The sequence below is a fragment of the Leucoraja erinacea genome, chromosome 35 (genome assembly GCF_028641065.1).
Source record: "Leucoraja erinacea ecotype New England chromosome 35, Leri_hhj_1, whole genome shotgun sequence".
NCBI classification, from domain to species: Eukaryota; Metazoa; Chordata; class Chondrichthyes; order Rajiformes; family Rajidae; genus Leucoraja; species Leucoraja erinaceus.
Genome location: NC_073411.1, coordinates 5,817,904 through 5,836,478, shown reverse-complemented (window position 1 = coordinate 5,836,478; position 18,575 = coordinate 5,817,904).

Here is an 18,575-nt window from a genome sequence, read left to right as displayed (position 1 = left end):
TTTCCACCTCCTCCAGGCTCATCCTTTATCCCCCTTCCAGCTCAAGAGGCAAGAGAGTCAAGAGGGTTTTATTGTCATATGTCCTAAAATGGAACAATTAAATTCTTAGCTGTGGTAGCATAGTAACATACAATAGTACACACACAATAAACATTTTTTTTTAAAGTTCAGTGCATTCTGTATGTGTGTATGTAGGTATAAATATAGAATTGTGTGTGTATGTATATATGTATGTATGCATTTACACATGTGTGTGCATGTGTGTGTTGTCCATTACATTGACAAGAGACATTGTTTTTGTCTTTGCACTACATATATATACATACTTATATACGCACCCACACACACACACATATATATATATATATTGGGGGAACAGACCCAACGGGTCTGCACCTGGTCTAGTATATATATATATATATATATATGTGTGTGTCTGTGTGTTACTTTATTCAGAAGCAGCTTCTTATATGTACAGTATATATATATATATATATATATATATATCTATTATTATATAAAAGTCTGTGGCTGCCGCCTGCCGTCCGTCCGTCCGGGCTGCCTTTCTGTCTTTTGATTCGCTGCTCCTTCCTATCAGCTTCCAACACACTTCAAAACAAAGTTGCAAGGCAGGAACACTCTGAACTTTTCACCTCAATGGGATATCACAGCAAGTGCTTCAACAGGAGGGGGAGGGCCAATTGGTATTGCAATTGGAACTGCTGCAGCAGGCAGGGTAGGTGAAATTTGAATTTTTTTTAAATCCACTGCTGAGGGAGGCAGGGGAGTGCTGGAATCTTACATTTGGGAACGGGTTCAGTTCCGTTGGAGGAGACGGGTGCAAGGTGGAATATTGGGTTGGGGATCACACCATTGGGGGAACAGACCCAACGGGTCTGCACTTGGCCTAGTGTATATATATATATATATATATAATAAGGAATTGCTCCTGAACCTGGACACTTCAGGTTCCTGTGTGTTCTTCCTGATGGCAGGAGTGAAATGAAAATGTGGCCGGGGTGGTAGCTGGGTCTTTGATGATGCTGGCTGCCCTTTTGAGGCTGAGAGTCCTGTAGTCTGTAGTCCTCTACGGAGGTGTGGAGGTCAGTACCTGTGGGGGACTGGGCAATGTTCTGTTTCTCACTTTGTCCCTCCTTTATAACCTCTTCCTTTGGCCAGGTCAGATCTTTTGTGGTCTCCATTCCCCACTCGATTTTATCCAAAGCTTAAAACTTGTCATATTATCACTTCTTATGTAAAGTCACCAGTCGGAAATTTCACATGGTTTCCTCTCCATAGGTGCTGCCTGACCAGCTGTGTATTGCCACAATTTTCCCTCTTTTTTGTCTTTAATTGCTTATTGAGTTGGTTTTCTTAGGAATAGCAGAATCTCTGACAAAGCAACCCTCTCTCAGCTTGGTACTAAGGTCAATAAGGGACTTGTTGAATTTTCCCGCCAACTTTCCAAAATGCCACAGTACTTTACTTTCGACTTTACACCCTACTTTAGACTTTACACTGTAGAAATACAGCCCATGCCAATCAACAATCCCCGTATGCAAGCACTATCCTACACAATTTTACTGAATACAATTAGCCTACAAACCTGTGTTTAAGAAGGAACTGCAGATGCTGGAGAATCGAAGGTACACAAAAAAGCTGGAGAAACTCAGTGGGTGCAGCAGCATCTATGGAGCGAAGGAAATAGGCAACGTTCTGAAGAAGGGTTTCGGCCCAAAACGTTGCCTATTTCCTTCGCTCCATAGATGCTGCTGCACCCGCTGAGTTTCTCCAGCTTTTTTGTGTAGCCTACAAACCTGCACGCCTTTGGAAACCGAAGGACCCGGAGAAATCCCACGCGGCCATGAGGAGAGCATACAAACTCCGTACAGACAGCACCCGCAGCCAAGATGGAACCAAGCTCTCTGATGCTGTAAGGCAGCAAGAACAGAGGATCGTATAACCATTGAAACAGGCCCTTTGGCCCCTCGAGTCCATGCTAACCATTGACCACTCATTTACACTAATCCTACAATAAACTAATTCCATTCTTCCCACATTCCCACATACTGATTCTGCTACTCACTTGGAGCGACTTACAGAGGCCAATTAACCTGCCAATCTACACTTTGAGATGTGGGAGGACCTTTAGCCCATTCTATGAAGACCCAATGGAAACACATGTGGTCATAAGGAGAACGTGTGAATTACACACAGTCAACATGAAGGTCAAGATTGAACACAGGTTAGCTTTGTTTTTAGTTTAGAGATACAGCGTTGAAACAGGCCATTCGGCCCACTGAGTCCGCACCGACCAGCAATCCCCGTATATTAACACTACCCGAGACACACTAGGGACAATTTTTACAGTTACCAAGCCAATTTATCCACAACTCTGCACGTCTTTGGATTGTGGGAGGACACCGAAGATCTCGGAGAAAACCCACGCGGTCATGGGGAGAACGTACAAACTCCGTACAGACAGCACCTGTAGTCGGGATCAAACCCGGGTGTGCGGTGCTACAAGTGCTGTGGGGCAGCAACTCGTGCCACCCCGCCACCCACTTTAGTTGCTGGAACTATGAGGCGGCAGTTCTACTCCCTGTGCCACTGTGCTGCCCAAATCTCCATAACGTCCCCCCTAGGCCTATGGCAACAGAAGCAAAGTACAGCTTGTTTACGCAGCCTTATTTAACATTGGGCATTGAGGAAGGAGAACTTCATTCCTCTGGGACCCACGATCCAGGTCCACAACTTGGAATAATTGGAATTTTTGAATTATAAAGATTGGCTACCAGACCAGAATCGCACAAATCTCCTCAGCCAGTATCCTTTCTCTAATTGTTGAATTACAAGCAAAATATTTTAGTGACTTCACTTGTCCTTGTGACATGGACTTATTTATTGACCACCTGGCATTCCCCAGGGACAATGATGGGTCAACAACTTAGTAGGGGGACTGTAGAGATAGAAATGTAGAAACATAAAAACATAGAAAATAGGTGCAGGAGCCCTTCGAGCCAGCACCGCCATTCAATATGATCATGGCTGATCATCCAAAATCAGTGCCCCGTTCCTGCTTTTACCCCCAATACCCTTGATTCCACTAGCACCAAGAGCTATATCTAACTCTCTCTTGAAAACATCCAGTGAATCGGCCTCCACCGCCTTCTGTGGAAGAGAATTCCACAGATTCACAACTCTCTGGGTGGAAAAGATTTTCCTCATCTCATTTCTAAATGGCCTACCTCTATTTCATAAACTGTGACCCCTGGTTCTGGACTCCCCCAACATCGGGAACATTGGAATTGGATAGGGGTGGCCAAATTCTTCCCTGTAGCTCGGTCATGGTAGCTTTTAAGGTAGCTCTTAAGGTCTTTTCCCTTTGTGATACCAACCCTCAACTTGCTATCAAGACCTGGGATACAGGCCCTGAAATAATGTGTGAGCATGCTGTTATAAGGAGGAAGGAATCAAGGATTTGGGAGGTGCAATGTGTAGTCCCTAATATGTTTCAGTAATGGGATCCCCAAGCAAGTTACAGGGATTCCCCAGAACCTGGGCATTGTATTGATAGCAATTACAAGACTGTCACCAGTTAGGTTCGCCAGACTGATTCCTGGGATGTCAGGACTGTCTTATGAAGAAAGACTGGATAGACTTGGTTTATACTCTCTAGAATTTAGGAGATTGAGAGGGGATCTTATAGAAACTTACAAAATTCTTAAGGGTTTGGACAGGCTAGATGCAGGAAGATTGCTCTCGATGTTGGGGAAGTCCAGGACAAGGGGTCACAGCTTAAGGATAAGGGGAAAATCCTTTAAAACCGAGATGAGAATAACTTTTTTCACACAGAGAGTGGTGAATCTCTGGAACTCTCTGCCGCAGAGGGTAGTCAAGGCCAGTTCATTGGCTATATTTAAGAGGGAGTTAGATGTGGCCCTTGTGGCTAAGGGGATCAGAGGGTATGGAGAGAAGGCAGGTACGGGATACTAGGTTGGATGATCAGCCATGATCATATTGAATGGCGGTGCAGGCTCGAAGGGTCGAATGGCCTACTCCTGCACCTAATTTCTATGTTTCTATGTTTCTATGTTACAACACTTCAATAGCTTCCCATCCCAATTCAACATGTAATTAGTTGCCCATCTCAACTAGACGATATAGTCTTTAAATGATTGCACCAAGCTTACCAGCTAGGTTATCAGGATGTGTAGGAAGGAGCTGCAGATGCTGATTTAAACCAAAGATAGATACAAAAAGCTGGAATAACTCAGCGGGATAGGCAGCATCTCTGGAGAGGAGCAAAGGGTGATGTTTCCGGTCGAGATCCTTCGTCAGACCCGACTCTAACCAAAACGTCACCCATTCCTTCTCTCCAGAGATACGGCCTGTCTCGCTGAGTTACTGGTGTTTATCTTGGGTTGTCGGGATGAATGGCAAAACAATTATTCATGCTTTTGCGTAGTTTAAACTTGACCCTGAGCCCGCTCCAGTATCTGAACAATCTATCAATTGGTGCACAATGCAACCCTTGTGTCCCCCAGTGCTAGCGTTTGTTATAATCCCCTGCCGCAGAGTGCCGAGGGATTGCAAACACTGTGACGTTGCAAACTACAACAGGACTTGGCATTGTTCAGTGTCAGAGCAGATCTATGAGTGTATGATACCACCCTGTGGAGTGCACATGCCGTTGTGTGCAGCCCAGCTCCCAAAGATTGCTTGACAGAGACAGTTACTGCCTGGGGTCAGAAATGTTGAGGGAGAATGCAGGATGGGCTTGCAAGAAAAACACATAGCTTGCACCAAAAACAAGATATAAATAGAGTGGAACATGGTGAAAATTGTCAGAAACCATTACTTTAGTTTAGTTTAGCCTAGATTAGTTTATTGACCATTGAGTACAGAGATACAGTGAAAAGCTTTTCATTGCATGCTAACCAGTGGGAAGACTGTACATGATTACAATCGAGCTGACCACATTGTACAGATACGTGAAGGGGATAATGTATAGTGCAAGATAAAGTCCAGTAAAGACTGATTAAAGATAGTCAGAGGGTCTTCAATCAGCTAGATAGTGCTCAGGACTGCTCGTTTCTTGTTGGAAGGATGGTTCAGTTGCCCGATAACAGCTGGGAAGAAATTGTTTCTGAATCTGGTGGTGTGCGTTTTCACACTTCTGTACCTCTTACCTGAGGGGAGGGGGGAGAAGAGGGAGTGACCAGGGTGAGACTCGTCCTTGATTATGCTGGTTGCCTTGCCGAGGCAGCGTGAGGTGTAGATGGGGTCTACAGAAGGGCGGTTGGTTTGGGTGATGGTCTGGGCTTAACAGGGAAGGAGAGAGTGTGACAGGAGAAATAAAGAGATGGCTAAGACCAAAAGAATGGGCTGTTTGATATCAAACCCCATAGAATGAAATGAGTCCGCTTGCTTTTTGTGTTTTGTAACACATGGAGCCACAGCCTGCAGTGTTGTGTCTGTGCTGTTCCAACTTGTGTAAACGGGGATGAAGGAATTTGATTGTCAATCCCCTGCATTAATAGCAACGTTGCAATAATTGCAGGTGCTGCAACATCAAGCCTCCAAGGGGCCGGATTAGCCCACCACTCAATTATGCAAGTTGGAATCCATCTAGTCGTTGATTCCCTTCTCTGCCAGTCTCAGGAGCTCCAGCCTCTCTCCGACACACTCGCTCTTGGCTACTCCTCAAGGTATGCCAAGCTTAAAAAAGCTCTCGTCCTCTCTCCAACCGGTTCTGCTTGTCCCTCTGTCACTGTTTCCCCCCTCTGTGATTCCTCCTGCTCTTCTGCTCTTCGAATAGGATCCCGACCCAAAACGTCACCTATCCATGTTCTCCAGTGATACTGCATGACCCGCTGAGTTACTCCAGCATGTTGTGTCTTAATTCCCAGGTCTCTACCGTCTACTCTGGGGGGTCCCTCACCTCCATTCCCAGGGTGATTCAGCCACCACGTTGTACGACACGGGTACGCCCTTTTTCAGACCACCTTTTCCATATCAATTGCAATGCCAATCTATGCTAATCCCCTTTGCCTGCATTAAGGGCCTGTCCCACGAGCATGCGACAAGCGCGACTTAACGTGGTCGCTTGAGCCGTACGGCCTCGCAGGGCCGGTCCCACTTCGATCGCTGGAGCCGTCTGGAGTTGTGCGGAGTTGGTCCCAACATCGTGCGGGGCTCCGAAAAACTGACACTGTCCAAAAATTCCGCGCGGCAACGGCCTGCCGGCCCGCAGCCGCATTGAGGCCGTACGCACCGCCTCGATGGGCGTGTGCAGCGTCTCGACGCCGTACGCAGCGGCTTGGCGGCGTACGCCTAGCGCGAACTTCTTGCGGACTTCGCTCGAACTTCACGTCAATTCGTACGGGATCACTCGACCTCCACGCGGCCCCCGCTTCCGGTTTGGTCGCGCTTGCCGCATGCAGTCGCATGCTCGTGTGACAGGCCCTTGAGGCCTGCATTAAGCCTTTCCTATCTGAGTACCTGTCCAAATGCCTTTTAAGTGTTCCAACTTCACTTTAAACTTTAGACTTCAGAGCTACATCACAGAAACATGCACTTTGGCCCACCGAGTCCACGCCGACCAGCGATCACCCCATACGCTAGCACTATCCTACACACTAGGGACAATTTACAATTTTACTGAAGCCAATCAATCTACAAATCTGAGCATCTTTGGAGTGTGGGAGGAAACTCCAATTTGAGTATAGGAGCAGGGAGGTTCTATTGCAGTTGTACAGGGTCTTGGTGAGACCACACCTGGAGTATTGCGTACAGTTTTGGTCTCCAAATCTGAGGAAGGACATTATTGCCATAGAGGGAGTGCAGAGACGGTTCACCAGACTGATTCCTGGGATGTCAGGACTGTCTTATGAAGAAAGACTGGATAGACTTGGTTTATACTCTCTAGAATTTAGGAGATTGAGAGGGGATCTTATAGAAACTTACAAAATTCTTAAGGGGTTGGACAGGCTAGATGCAGGAAGATTGTTCCCGATGTTAGGGAAGTCCAGGACAAGGGGTCACAGCTTAAGGATAAGGGGGAAATCCTTTAAGACCGAAATGAGAAGAACTTTTTTCACACAGAGAGTGGCGAATCTCTGGAACTCTCTGCCACAGAGGGTAGTTGAGGCCAGTTCATTGGCTATATTTAAGAGGGAGTTAGATGTGGACCTTGTGGAGATCAGGGGGTATGGAGAGAAGGCAGGTACGGGATACTGAGTTGGATGATCAGCCATGATCATATTGAATAGCGGTGCAGGCTCGAAGGGCTGAATGGCCTACTCCTGCACCTAATTTCTATGTTTCTATGTTTCTAACTGGAACAGCCGGAGAAAATCCACAGGGAGAATTGTGCAAACTCTGTACAGACAGCACCCATAGTTATGATCCAACATATCGCCCACGCCAACCAACATGCCCCATCTACACTAGTCCCATCTACCTGTGTTTGGCTCATATCCCTCTAAACCTATCCTATCCATGTTCCCATCTAAATGTTTCTTAAACACTGTGGTAGTACCAACCTCAACTACCTCCTCTGACAGCTCGTTCAATATACCTACCACCCTTTGTGTAAAAGAGTTGCCCCTCAGGTTCCTTGTAAATCTTACCCCCCCTCACCTTAAACGCAATGCACCTACAAACCTATAAAACCCACTGTGCTGTGAGGTATGTGGATCAAGGCCAAGGGTAAAAATAGCATCTGGGAAGCTTAGCTTTTTAGTTTTAGTTGAGAGATACAGCACGGAAACAAGCCCTTCGGCCCACCGAGTCCGCACCGACCAGCGATCCTAGGCTAGCACATTGATACTATCCTACACACACACTAGGGACAATTTACACATATACCAAGCCAATTAACCTACATACCTGGACTTTTTTGGAGTGTGGGAGGAAACCGAAGACCTTGGAGAAAGCCCACGCGGTCATGGGGAGAAGTAAGTAAGTAAGTACGTTTATTGGCCAAGTATTCACATACAAGGAATTTGCCTTGGTGCTCCACCCACAAGTAACACCATGACATACAGTGACAGTTACAAATGACTCAGAAAACACTAAACATTAATAACAATAAAACATTAATGATAAAACACCATTGATGTTTTATAGTCAGGATCAAATTCGGGTCTCTGGCAATGTACCCCTGCATCATAATACCGCACTATGCACACAGTTTAGTTTGGTTTAGTTTAGTTTAGTGTAGTTTAGTTTAGAAAGATAGCATAGAAACGGGCCCTTTGGCCCATTAAGTCCATGCCGACCATCAAACACCATTGATGTTTTATAAGATCAATGTTATACGTACAAACTCCGTACAGACAGCACCCGGAGTCGGGATCGAACCCGGGTCTCCAGTGCTGCAAATGCTGTAAAGCAGCAACTGTGCTGCTGCGCTACCGTGCAAGCAGTACCTGTCCGTAAGCTTGCAGCGGATAAATGGAAGATTTGCTGTTCGGTTGAGCAATGTTAGTTTATTTGCATTAATAACACTTCACCACTTCAACATCGATCTCCATCGGCCAGCTCTCGAACCCTCATTAACACAGTCTCCTACTTTTCATCCCCCGGATCTCCTGCCTCCTCCTCCAAGTTCACAAGTTATAGGAGTAGAATGAGGCCATTCGGCCCATTGAGTCTACTCCGCCATTCAATCATGGTTGATCTCTGCCTCCTAATCCCATCTTCCTGCCTTCTGCCCATAACCATTTTATTGCTACCTGTGAGGGTTTGCTGTACGCAAATTGAGTGCAGGTTTGTGAAGGTCCCAATGATGCTGCATAACTACAGCCTTTCTCTGCAGCTGGGCTTATTGATGTAGATACAGGTTATCAGAAGCTTGTGCACTACGCATTCAGGGATTGTTTTGAGAGTTGCAGAGAGGAGGTGGGGGGGGGGGGCTGCTTGTTTTTTTTTCTCACACCGCCGTCTAATTACGGCACATCCTCAGGAATTGCACGTTCCCTTCAAGTGTTAGCGGCTCGGACTAAAAAAACAAGTAATGTCGCACTTTGTGAGAAAGAGATTGGAGTGTGAGTCCCTCGTGTGTTCACACTGCACAAACAGGTCCATGTTTGGCACCAAACTTCAGTGTTGCATTAAAGCATGATTTCCCGTTTAATTCTGGCGTGAAACTCATGGCAGAGTGGAGTTCGATCCTGACTACGGGTGCTGTTGTGCAGACTTTGTACGTCTCCCTGTGACCATGTGGGTTTCACCCGGGTGCTCCAGTTTCCTCAAACATTCCAAGGCGTACAGGTTTGTAGGTTAATTGGCTTCGGTAAAAATTGTCAATTTGCCCTAGTGTGTAGGATAGTGCCAGTGTGCGGGGATCGCTGATTGACATGGACTCGGTTGTTTCCGCGCTGTATCTCTAAACAAAACTAAACTAGGTGCTGTTCAGGAAGGAACAGCAAATGCTGGAAAATCGAAGGTAGACAAAATTGCTGGCGAAACTCAGTCTGTGCAGCAGCATCTATGGAGCGAAGGAAATAGGCAACGTTTCGGGCCAAAACCCTTCTTCAGACTAAATGCTGGACCCTCTGAGTTATTCCTGCACCATGTGTCTTTTTCTGGATTTCGACATTTCTGACATGGGTCTCCCTTTATCTACTTGGTTGCCCTTGGAAGGAAGTGAGTTCTCTCCTGTCTGGTACAATTGAGCACTGTCTTAGGCAGTTAATGCGAGTTGGAAGTCACGTATGAATTAGGCTGGGTAAAAATAAATTCTCTTTTCTAATGGAAAAGAGTGAACTAATTGTTTTTTTCAAGCAATCCCAACAAACTCACTCACTTCACCAGTTAAGCAAGTTTTGAAAAGCTGAATTCAAATCCTCAAAGTAACCATTGTGTTATTTGAACCAACTCTTTCTGCATGTTGAACTTATTTTATAACCACCACCACCACAAACCTCAGACACTTATATTTCGCTTCATTTGATATCCAGTCCAGAGAAAGGGTCCTGGCCTGAAACGTTGCCTGTCTATTTCCCACCACAGATGCTGCCTGACTCTCTAAGTACCCTCAGCCCCCAGCAGTCTGTTGTTTGCACCACATTCCAGCATCCGCAGTCTCTTGTGTGTTGTTCTGTCATAATTTGATATGTTTAGTTTAGTTTCATTTGGTTTAGAGATACAGGGTACAATGTGGACAAATGCCCTTCTGCCTGCTGATCCCGCACTGACCAGCGATGCCTGTAAACCAGCACTGTCCAAATACACTCGGACCAATTTATAATTTTCTCCGAAGCCAAATAACCTACAAACCTGTACATCTTTGGTGTGTGGGAGGAAACCAGGGAACCTGGTGAAAACCCACACGGTCATGGGGAGATTGTATGTACTCTGTACAAACAGCACCCGTAGTCAGGATCAGATCGGGGTCTCTGGCACTGTGCCGCTGAGTCACAATGCCACACTATGTACACAGTTTAGTTTGGTTTAGTTTAGTTTAGTGTAGTTTAGTTTAGAGATATAGCATGGAAACAGGACCTTTGGCCCATTAAGTCCATGCCGACCATCAATTACCCATTCAGACTAGTTCGATGATATCCTACATTTTCATTTGCTCCTTACACACCACAGAGGCCAATTAACCTACAAACCCACATGCCTTTGGGATGTGGGAGGAAACCAGGGCACCCAGAGGAAACACGTGGACACAGGGCGAATGTGCAAACTCTCCACACAGACAGCACCTGAGGTCAGGATTGAACCCGGGTCTCTGGCGCTGTGAGGCAGCAGCTCCACCAGCCGCGCCACTGTGCACGTACAGATCTTGTCCGAAAGTGCATCATGAATTGCAAAGTCGATTAAAATTACATTAATAGGGACAGCACCAAGAGCTGAATTTAAATGTTAATATTTTCACAGGGAATTTAAAAAAAACAAGAAATGCTGGAAATATGCAGCAATGATGGATATAACAGTAAAGGAAAAGCTAGAGAAAAGCAGATTCTAAGGCGTAGAGAAGGAAGGGAGAGAGAAATTAAAACTAAAGATCTTTAAAAGGGCAGAGAGCTTGAGAGATCAAAGGACAAAAGGAATGATTGTGTAAAGCAGCAAAAGGGCAGAGTAGGTAAAAAAGCAGAATGATTATCCAAAATTACCCACTTGGAAAGAATGCTGGAATTAGAGTCATAGAGAGATATAGCACGGAAACAGGGCCGTCAGCCCACTGAGTACATGCCAACTATCAAATACCCATTTACACGTTACATCAATCAAATGTTTTTTCTTCGCCCATCAACTCCCTCAGATTCTACCACTCACTTACACACTACAAGCAACTTAACTTCACCAATTTACTTACCAAGATGCACATAGAGTCATACAGCATGGAAACAGACCTTTCGGCCCAACATGTCCACACCGACCAACTTGTCTCATCTACACTAGTCCCACATTCCTTCTTGGCCCATATCTCTCTGAACCATGTACCTGTCTAAATGTTTCCTAAACGTTGCGTTAGCTCCTGCCTTAGCTACCTCCTCTGGCAGCTTGTTCCATACAGCCACCACCCTTTAAGTAAAAAAGTTACCCCTCAGGATCCTATTAAATCCTTCCTTCCTCACCTTAAACCTATGTCCTCCGGTTCGTGAATGTGGGAGGAATATGGAGGACTGAGGGGATGGGGAGGGAACTACACAGTCACAGGGAGAAGCAAAGATCCTATAGGATACAGGATAGACCACTCCTGCTAAATGCAATGGGATGACGTGTAGTACGCAACGGAACGGAACGTGGGCCTTTTTTTCATCCATTTCAGTAACCCGACCCGACCCGACCCGCAGTGTAATCAACGTTGCGTGGGAACAGTTTGTGTTAATAAATTATAATTCTGAAAATGAGGAGAAGATTTTTGCCAAATAACTTTGATTTTTACGAGGATGTTTCGGTAACCGGCTTCCGTCTCCGCACTAGTATCTTTGCTCCGCTACGGGATCTTTGGAGCGGAGACGGAAGCCGGTTACGGAAATGGGGCTGAACATTACCCCATGAAGCTGCCCATGACCGTACTGTGTCTTTTTCGTCGAGTGGACTATCTTGCTCGCTATAGGATCTTTGGGGAGAACATGCAAACTCCACACCGACAGCATGGAAGTCTCTGGTGCTGTGAGGTAGCAGTTCCACCCACTGCAGGCCTGTGTCTGCCTGGCATTAAAATACTGGAATGCTGGATATTTATGTTGTCGGATTGAATGTTGAGTCTGGAAGTCTGGATGGTACCAAGTAAGAAGTTGAGTTACACCAACTTACATCAAGCTTGAGACAGAGCATGGGGCTAAGGGAAAGGAGGCTGTAGGGGGAGGAAGGTGGATGGTGGATTGTTGACGTGGCAAATTGGTGAGGTGACAAGTGAGTTCCAAGTGGGGTGGAACAGTGGCGCAGCGGTAGAGTTGGTGCCTTAAAACACCAGTTGGGTGTGTGGAACGAGCTGCCGGAGGAGGCAGTTGAAGCAGGTACTATCGCAGCAGGTCAAACGCAGCCAGGTGTGACTAGTGTAAATGGGGCATGTTGGTCGCCTTGGGCAAGTTGGGCTGAAGGGGCTGTTTCCCTTGCTGTATGACTCTAGTAATGGACAGCGCAGTGGCACAGCAGTAGAGTTGTTGCATTACAGTGCCAGAGACCTGGGTTCAATCCCGACTACAGGTGCTGCCTGTAGGGAGTTTGCATGTTTTACCTGTAACTGCATAGGTTTCTCTGGGTGCTCCGGTTTCCTCCCACATTCCAAAGATGTGCAAGTTTGCAGGTAAAATGGCTACTGTAAATTGTCCCAGGAGCGTAGGATAGAATTAGTGTAAAGGTGATTGTTGGTTGGTGTGGATTCAGTGTAATTAAGGGCCTATTTCATAGAAACATAGAAACATAGAAAATAGGTGCAGGAGTAGGCCATTTGGCCCTTCGAGCCTGCACCGCCATTCAATATGATTATGGCTGATCATCCAACTCAGTATCCTGTACCTGCCTTCTCTCCATACCCCCTGATCCCTTCAGCCACTGGCCTCAACTACCTTCTGTGGCAGAGAATTCCACAGATTTACCACTCTCTGTATGAAAAATGTTTTTCTCATCTCGGTCCTAAAAGATTTCCCCCTTATCCTCAAACTGTGACCCCTTGTTCTGGACTTCCCCAACATCGGGAACAATCTTCCTGCATCTAGCCTGTCCAACCCCTTAAGAATTTTGTAAGTTTCTATAAGATCCCCCCTCAATCTTCTAAATTCTAGCGAGTTTCCACACAGTGTCTCTAAATAAAACTCAACTAACTTAAACAACTAAACTAAACTAAGTGGAGAGCCATCCTGGTTGTTGCTGGAATGGACAGAAGGATGACAGCAGAAGTGTGGACATTTTTGAGAGCCCTTTCAACTCCGATGGAGAGGTGAGGAAAGGTTTGGTCACACTGGTGTGGAAGGTCGTATCATTAGGATAAGAGCAACAAAAAATGGGAAACCCAGAAAATGGAGCGGAAGCCAGATAAAAGCTCAGCTTTAGCGATGCAGTGTGGCAACAGGCCCTTCGGCCCACTGAGTCCATGCACACCAGTGATCACCCATACACTAGTTCTATCCTCCACTCTAAGATGAATTTACAGAAGTCAATTAGCCAACAAGCCCACACGTCTTTGGAAGGAAACCCACACACTCACTCCGCACAAACAGCAACCAAGGTCAGGATTGAACCTGGGTCTCTGCCATTGTAAGGCAGCAGCTCTACCAGCTGAAGGAGTTGTATCTGTGGGAGTAGTGGGGTTGCAATGGACATGTGTAGTTCACACTGTATTCAACATGGCCAGTGCCTGCATGTGTTGCCCATCCCTGGCTGGCTTACAAGAAGGGGACAAACCTTAACTTGAGACAACTTCTTGCACCACTGAGCAAAACATCAAGTGCTGGGGAAACTCAGCAGGTCAGGCAATATCTGTGGAGGGCACATGGACTGGTGATGTTTTGTGCCAGGACCTTTCTTCCGATAGTACGACGTGTCCCGACCTGCAACATTACCTGTCCATTCCCTCCCCAGATGCTGCAGGACCCACCACGTTCCTCGAGCTCTTTGTGTTTTGCTCAAGATTTCAGCATCTGCAGTTTCTAGTGTCTCCATCTTGAACCATTGCAAAAGGGAATGGCTACATAGGGATAAGGGAATGGCTACATAGTTCCAAGTCAGGGATGTGTGTGCATTTTGTAGGGGGGATTACAAGTGATGGCACCCCTCTGTATCTGCTGCCATTGTCCTTTCTGGAGATAGGGGCCTGGAGTTAGGGAAATGCACTCGGAGTAGCTTGGGTGAGTTGTTTAGCTTACTTTAGTTTAGTTTCAGGTATTTTAGAGATACAACACAGAAACAGGCCCTTCGGCCCACCGAGTCCACACTGACCAGCGATCCCCACACAATAACTCTATCCTACACACACTAGGGACAATTTACAATTATACCGAGCCAATTAACCTACAAACCTGCACATCTTTGGAGTGTGGTGGAAACCGGAGATCCTAGAGAAAACCCACTCAGAGAGTAGTTGTTCAGTATCTGGAACGAGCTGCCAGAGGAAACTATAGATTCGGGTAGAACGAGGATTTTCAAAATACATTTGGACAGAGGAGTGACACGTTGGCACAGTAGTAGAGTTGCTGCTGTTACAGCGCCAGAGATCCGGGTTTGATCCCATCTATACAGAATTTGTACGCTCTTCCTGCAACCTCGTGGGTTTTCTCCGGGTGCTCCGGTTTCCTCCCACATTCCAAAGACATGCAGGTCTGTGGGTTGATTGGCTTCTGTAAATTGTCCCCAGGGTGCAGCATAGAACTGTAAGGGGTGATTATTGGACAGCATAAACTCCGTGGGCTGAAGGGCCTGTTTCCACGCTGTATCTCTAAGACTAAAAAACAAAACCTAAAACAGATATATGGACAGGAAGGTTCAGCAGGCTGTGGGGCCAAATGCAGGGAAATGGGACTAGCCTAGAATGATAGTCAACATGGGCCAAAGGGTCTTTGATGATGTATAGTTCTGATGAAACTACATATATTCAGGCAAGTAGTGTGTACTCCATTACCTTGATGAGCATCTTGTTGATGGCGGAAAGGTTTCGAGGTGACAGAGGCACAAAGGCACAATGATTGCTGCCTTACAGCACCGGAGACCCACGTTCGATCCTGACTATGGGTGTATGGAGTTTGTGCATTCTCCCTGTGACCACAGGTGTTTTCTCTGGGTGCTCCAGTTTCCTCCCACTTTCTAAAGATGTACAGGTTGGCAGGCTTATTAGTTTTGATAAAATTGTAAATTGTCCCCAGTGTGTAGGATAGTGCTAGTGTACAACCTGATCACTGGTCGTCACGGACTCAGTGGGCCTGAGGGCCTGTTTCTATGCTGTATCTCTAAAGTCTAAAGGTAAGTCATTCACTGATGGTATCCAGCATACCTGTCCTTGCTACAGTATCTAAGTAACTGGTTCAACCTCTTACAGTTCAATTATAATGCACAGGATCTCCCAGAGGAACATTCTACAAAATCATAGCACTTTGAAAGCTAAATAGAAACATAGAAACATAGAAATTAGGTGCAGGAGTAGGCCATTCGGCCCTTCGAGCCTGCACCGCCATTCAATATGATCATGGCTGATCATCCAACTCAGTGTCCCGTACTTGCCTTCTCTCCATACCCTCTGATCCCCTTAGCCACAAGGGCCACATTTAACTCCCTCTTAAATATAGCCAATGAACTGGCCTCAACTACCCTCTGCGGCAGAGAGTTCCAGAGATTCACCACTCTCTGTGTGAAAAAAGTTCTTCTCATCTCGGTTTTAAAGGATTTCGCCCTTATCCTTAAGCTGTGACCCCTTGTCCTGGACTTCCCCAACATCGGGAGCAATCTTCCTGCATCTAGCCTGTCCAACCCCTTAAGAATTTTGTAAGTTTCTATAAAATCCCCTCTCAATCTCCTAAATTCTAGAGAGTATAAATCAAGTCTATCCAGTCTTTCTTCATAAGACAGTCCTGACATCCCAGGAATCAGTCTGGTGAACCTTCTCTGCACTGCCTCTATGGCAATAATGTCCTTCCTCAGATTTGGAGACCAAAACTGTACGCAATACTCCAGGTGTGGTCTCACCAAGACCCTGTACAACTGCAGTAGAACCTCCCTGCTCCGATACTCAAATCCTTTTGCTATGAAAGCTAACATACCATTCGCTTTCTTCACTGCCTGCTGCACCTTCATGCCTACCTTCAATGACTGGTGTACCATGACACCCAGGTCTCGCTGCATCTCCCCTTTTCCTAGTCGGCCACCATTTAGATAATAGTCTGCTTTCCTGTTTTTGCCACCAAAATGGATAACCTCACATTTATGCACATCTAAAATAATGCACATCTAAAATAAGTGAAAAACAAGACACAGCTTGTTTCCAACCTGTTTCGAACCCTTCACACCTGAGCGGGTCGTCCCCGTGAGAATCGTAAGATTTTTATTAAAATGCACAAATATTGGAATAAAGTTGGTAAAATCAAGAGACCCTTCTGTGCCCAAACACCCATGCAATCCTCAGATCACAATTGCAAATGTACGACAGGAATGTGCGGAAGGTTCTCAGCAGGTGAGGCAGCAACTGTGGAGAGAGTAGCCAAGTTCATGTTTCAGATTAGTTTGGTTTTGTTTAGAGATAACATGCGGAAACATGCCGTTCGGCCAGCCAGCGATCACCCTTGTACACTTATTCTATCCTGCACTCCAGGGACAATTTACGGAAGCCAATTAACCTACAAACCTGCACGTGTTTAGAATGTGGGAGGAAATCGGAGCACGTGATGGAAGCCCTCGCCGTCACAGTGAGAAGACCACACGTAGTTTTATGCCCCTGTCCCACTTGGGAAACCTGAACGGAAACCTCTGGAGACTTTGCGTCCCACCAAAGGTTTCCGTGCGGTTCCCGGAGGTTGCAGGTGGTTGCAGGTAGGAAGCAGGTAGGGAGACTGACAAAAACCTCCGGGAACCGCACGGAAACCTTGGGTGGGGCGCAAAGTCTCCAGAGGTTTCCGTTCAGGTTTCCCAAGTGGGACAGGGTTAGGATCAAACACAGGTCTCAGACACTGTGAGACAACAGCTCTATTGCCGCCAGTGTCGGTTAATCGAGCTTTTTAGTGAAAGGCCTGCATAAAATGGGCATGGACAAGATGGTTCCACTAGTGGGAGAGTCTAGAAACAGAGGCCGTTGCCTCAGAATTAAAGGATGCACCTTTAGAAAGGAGATGAGGAGGAATTTTTTTAGTCAGAGGGTGGTGAATCTGTGGAATTCATTGCCACTGACGGCTGTGGAGCCCAAGTCATTGGGTATTTTTAGGGCAGGGATTGATAGATTCTTGATTGTAAGGGTGTCAAGGATTATGCAGGAGAATGGGGTTGAGAGGGGACGTGAGATCAACCATGATTGAATGGCAGGGTAGACTTGATGGGCCGAATGGACTACTTCTGCTCCCATGACTTATGAATCTAAGGACATGCCTTTCAATGTTGGAGGAGTGACGGGAGGGATGTGGATCATGTGTAGGCAGAGATTAGTTTAAGTTGACATCATGTTCAGCATGGACGTTGTGGGCCGAAGGGCCTGTTCCTGTGCTGTACGTGTCTACGTTCTGTGTTTCCAAGTTAATCCATCACACTATATGGTTATAACTGATCATCCAAATTCATTATCCTATTCCACCATGATCCCTTGACCCCCTCAAGGTCTAAGACCAACATTAAATTCCCTCTTGTATACTTAATCCTGTGGCTTCAACTGCTAGGTGTACCATGAGGTCATAAGTCATAGGAGCAGATTTTGGCCATTCGGCCCATCAAGTCTACTCCCGCCATTCAATCATGGCTGATATATCTCTACCTCCTAACCCCATTCTCCTGCCTTCTCCCCATAAACTCTGACACCCACACTATTCAAGGCTCTATGTGTAGGAAAGAACTGCAGATGCTGGTTTAAATCAAAGGAAGATACGAAATGCTGGAGTAACTCAGTGAGACAGGCAGCGTCTCTGGAGAGAAGGAATGGATAACATTTCGGGTTGAGATCAGTTTGAAGAAGGGTCTCGACCCGAAACGTCACCCATTCCTTCTTTCCAGAGATGCTGCCTGTCCCACTGAGTTACTCCAGCATTTTGTGCCTTCCTTCCTTTCAAGACTTTATCTGCCTTAAAAAATATCCTGGCTTAGTCTCCACAGCCTTCCGTGGCAAAGAATTCCACAGATTCACCACACCTTGGCTAAAAAAAATCCTCACCTCCTTCCTAAAGAAACGGCCTTTAATTCTGAAGCTATGTCCTCTAGTTTCTAGACTCTCCCAGTAGTGGAAGCATCCTCTCCACATCCACTCTATCCAAGCCTTTCACTCACTATTCGGTAAGTTTCAATGAGAGGTGTAAGAGAGAATTCACCAGACTCTGGAGAAACAAGCAACCTTTTAATCTTCGTCTTAAATGACCGATCCCTTATCTTTAGATTGGGAGCTTTCCCCCTGAATTCCTGGGCCAAATTCTCTCAGAGTCAGTTCAGTC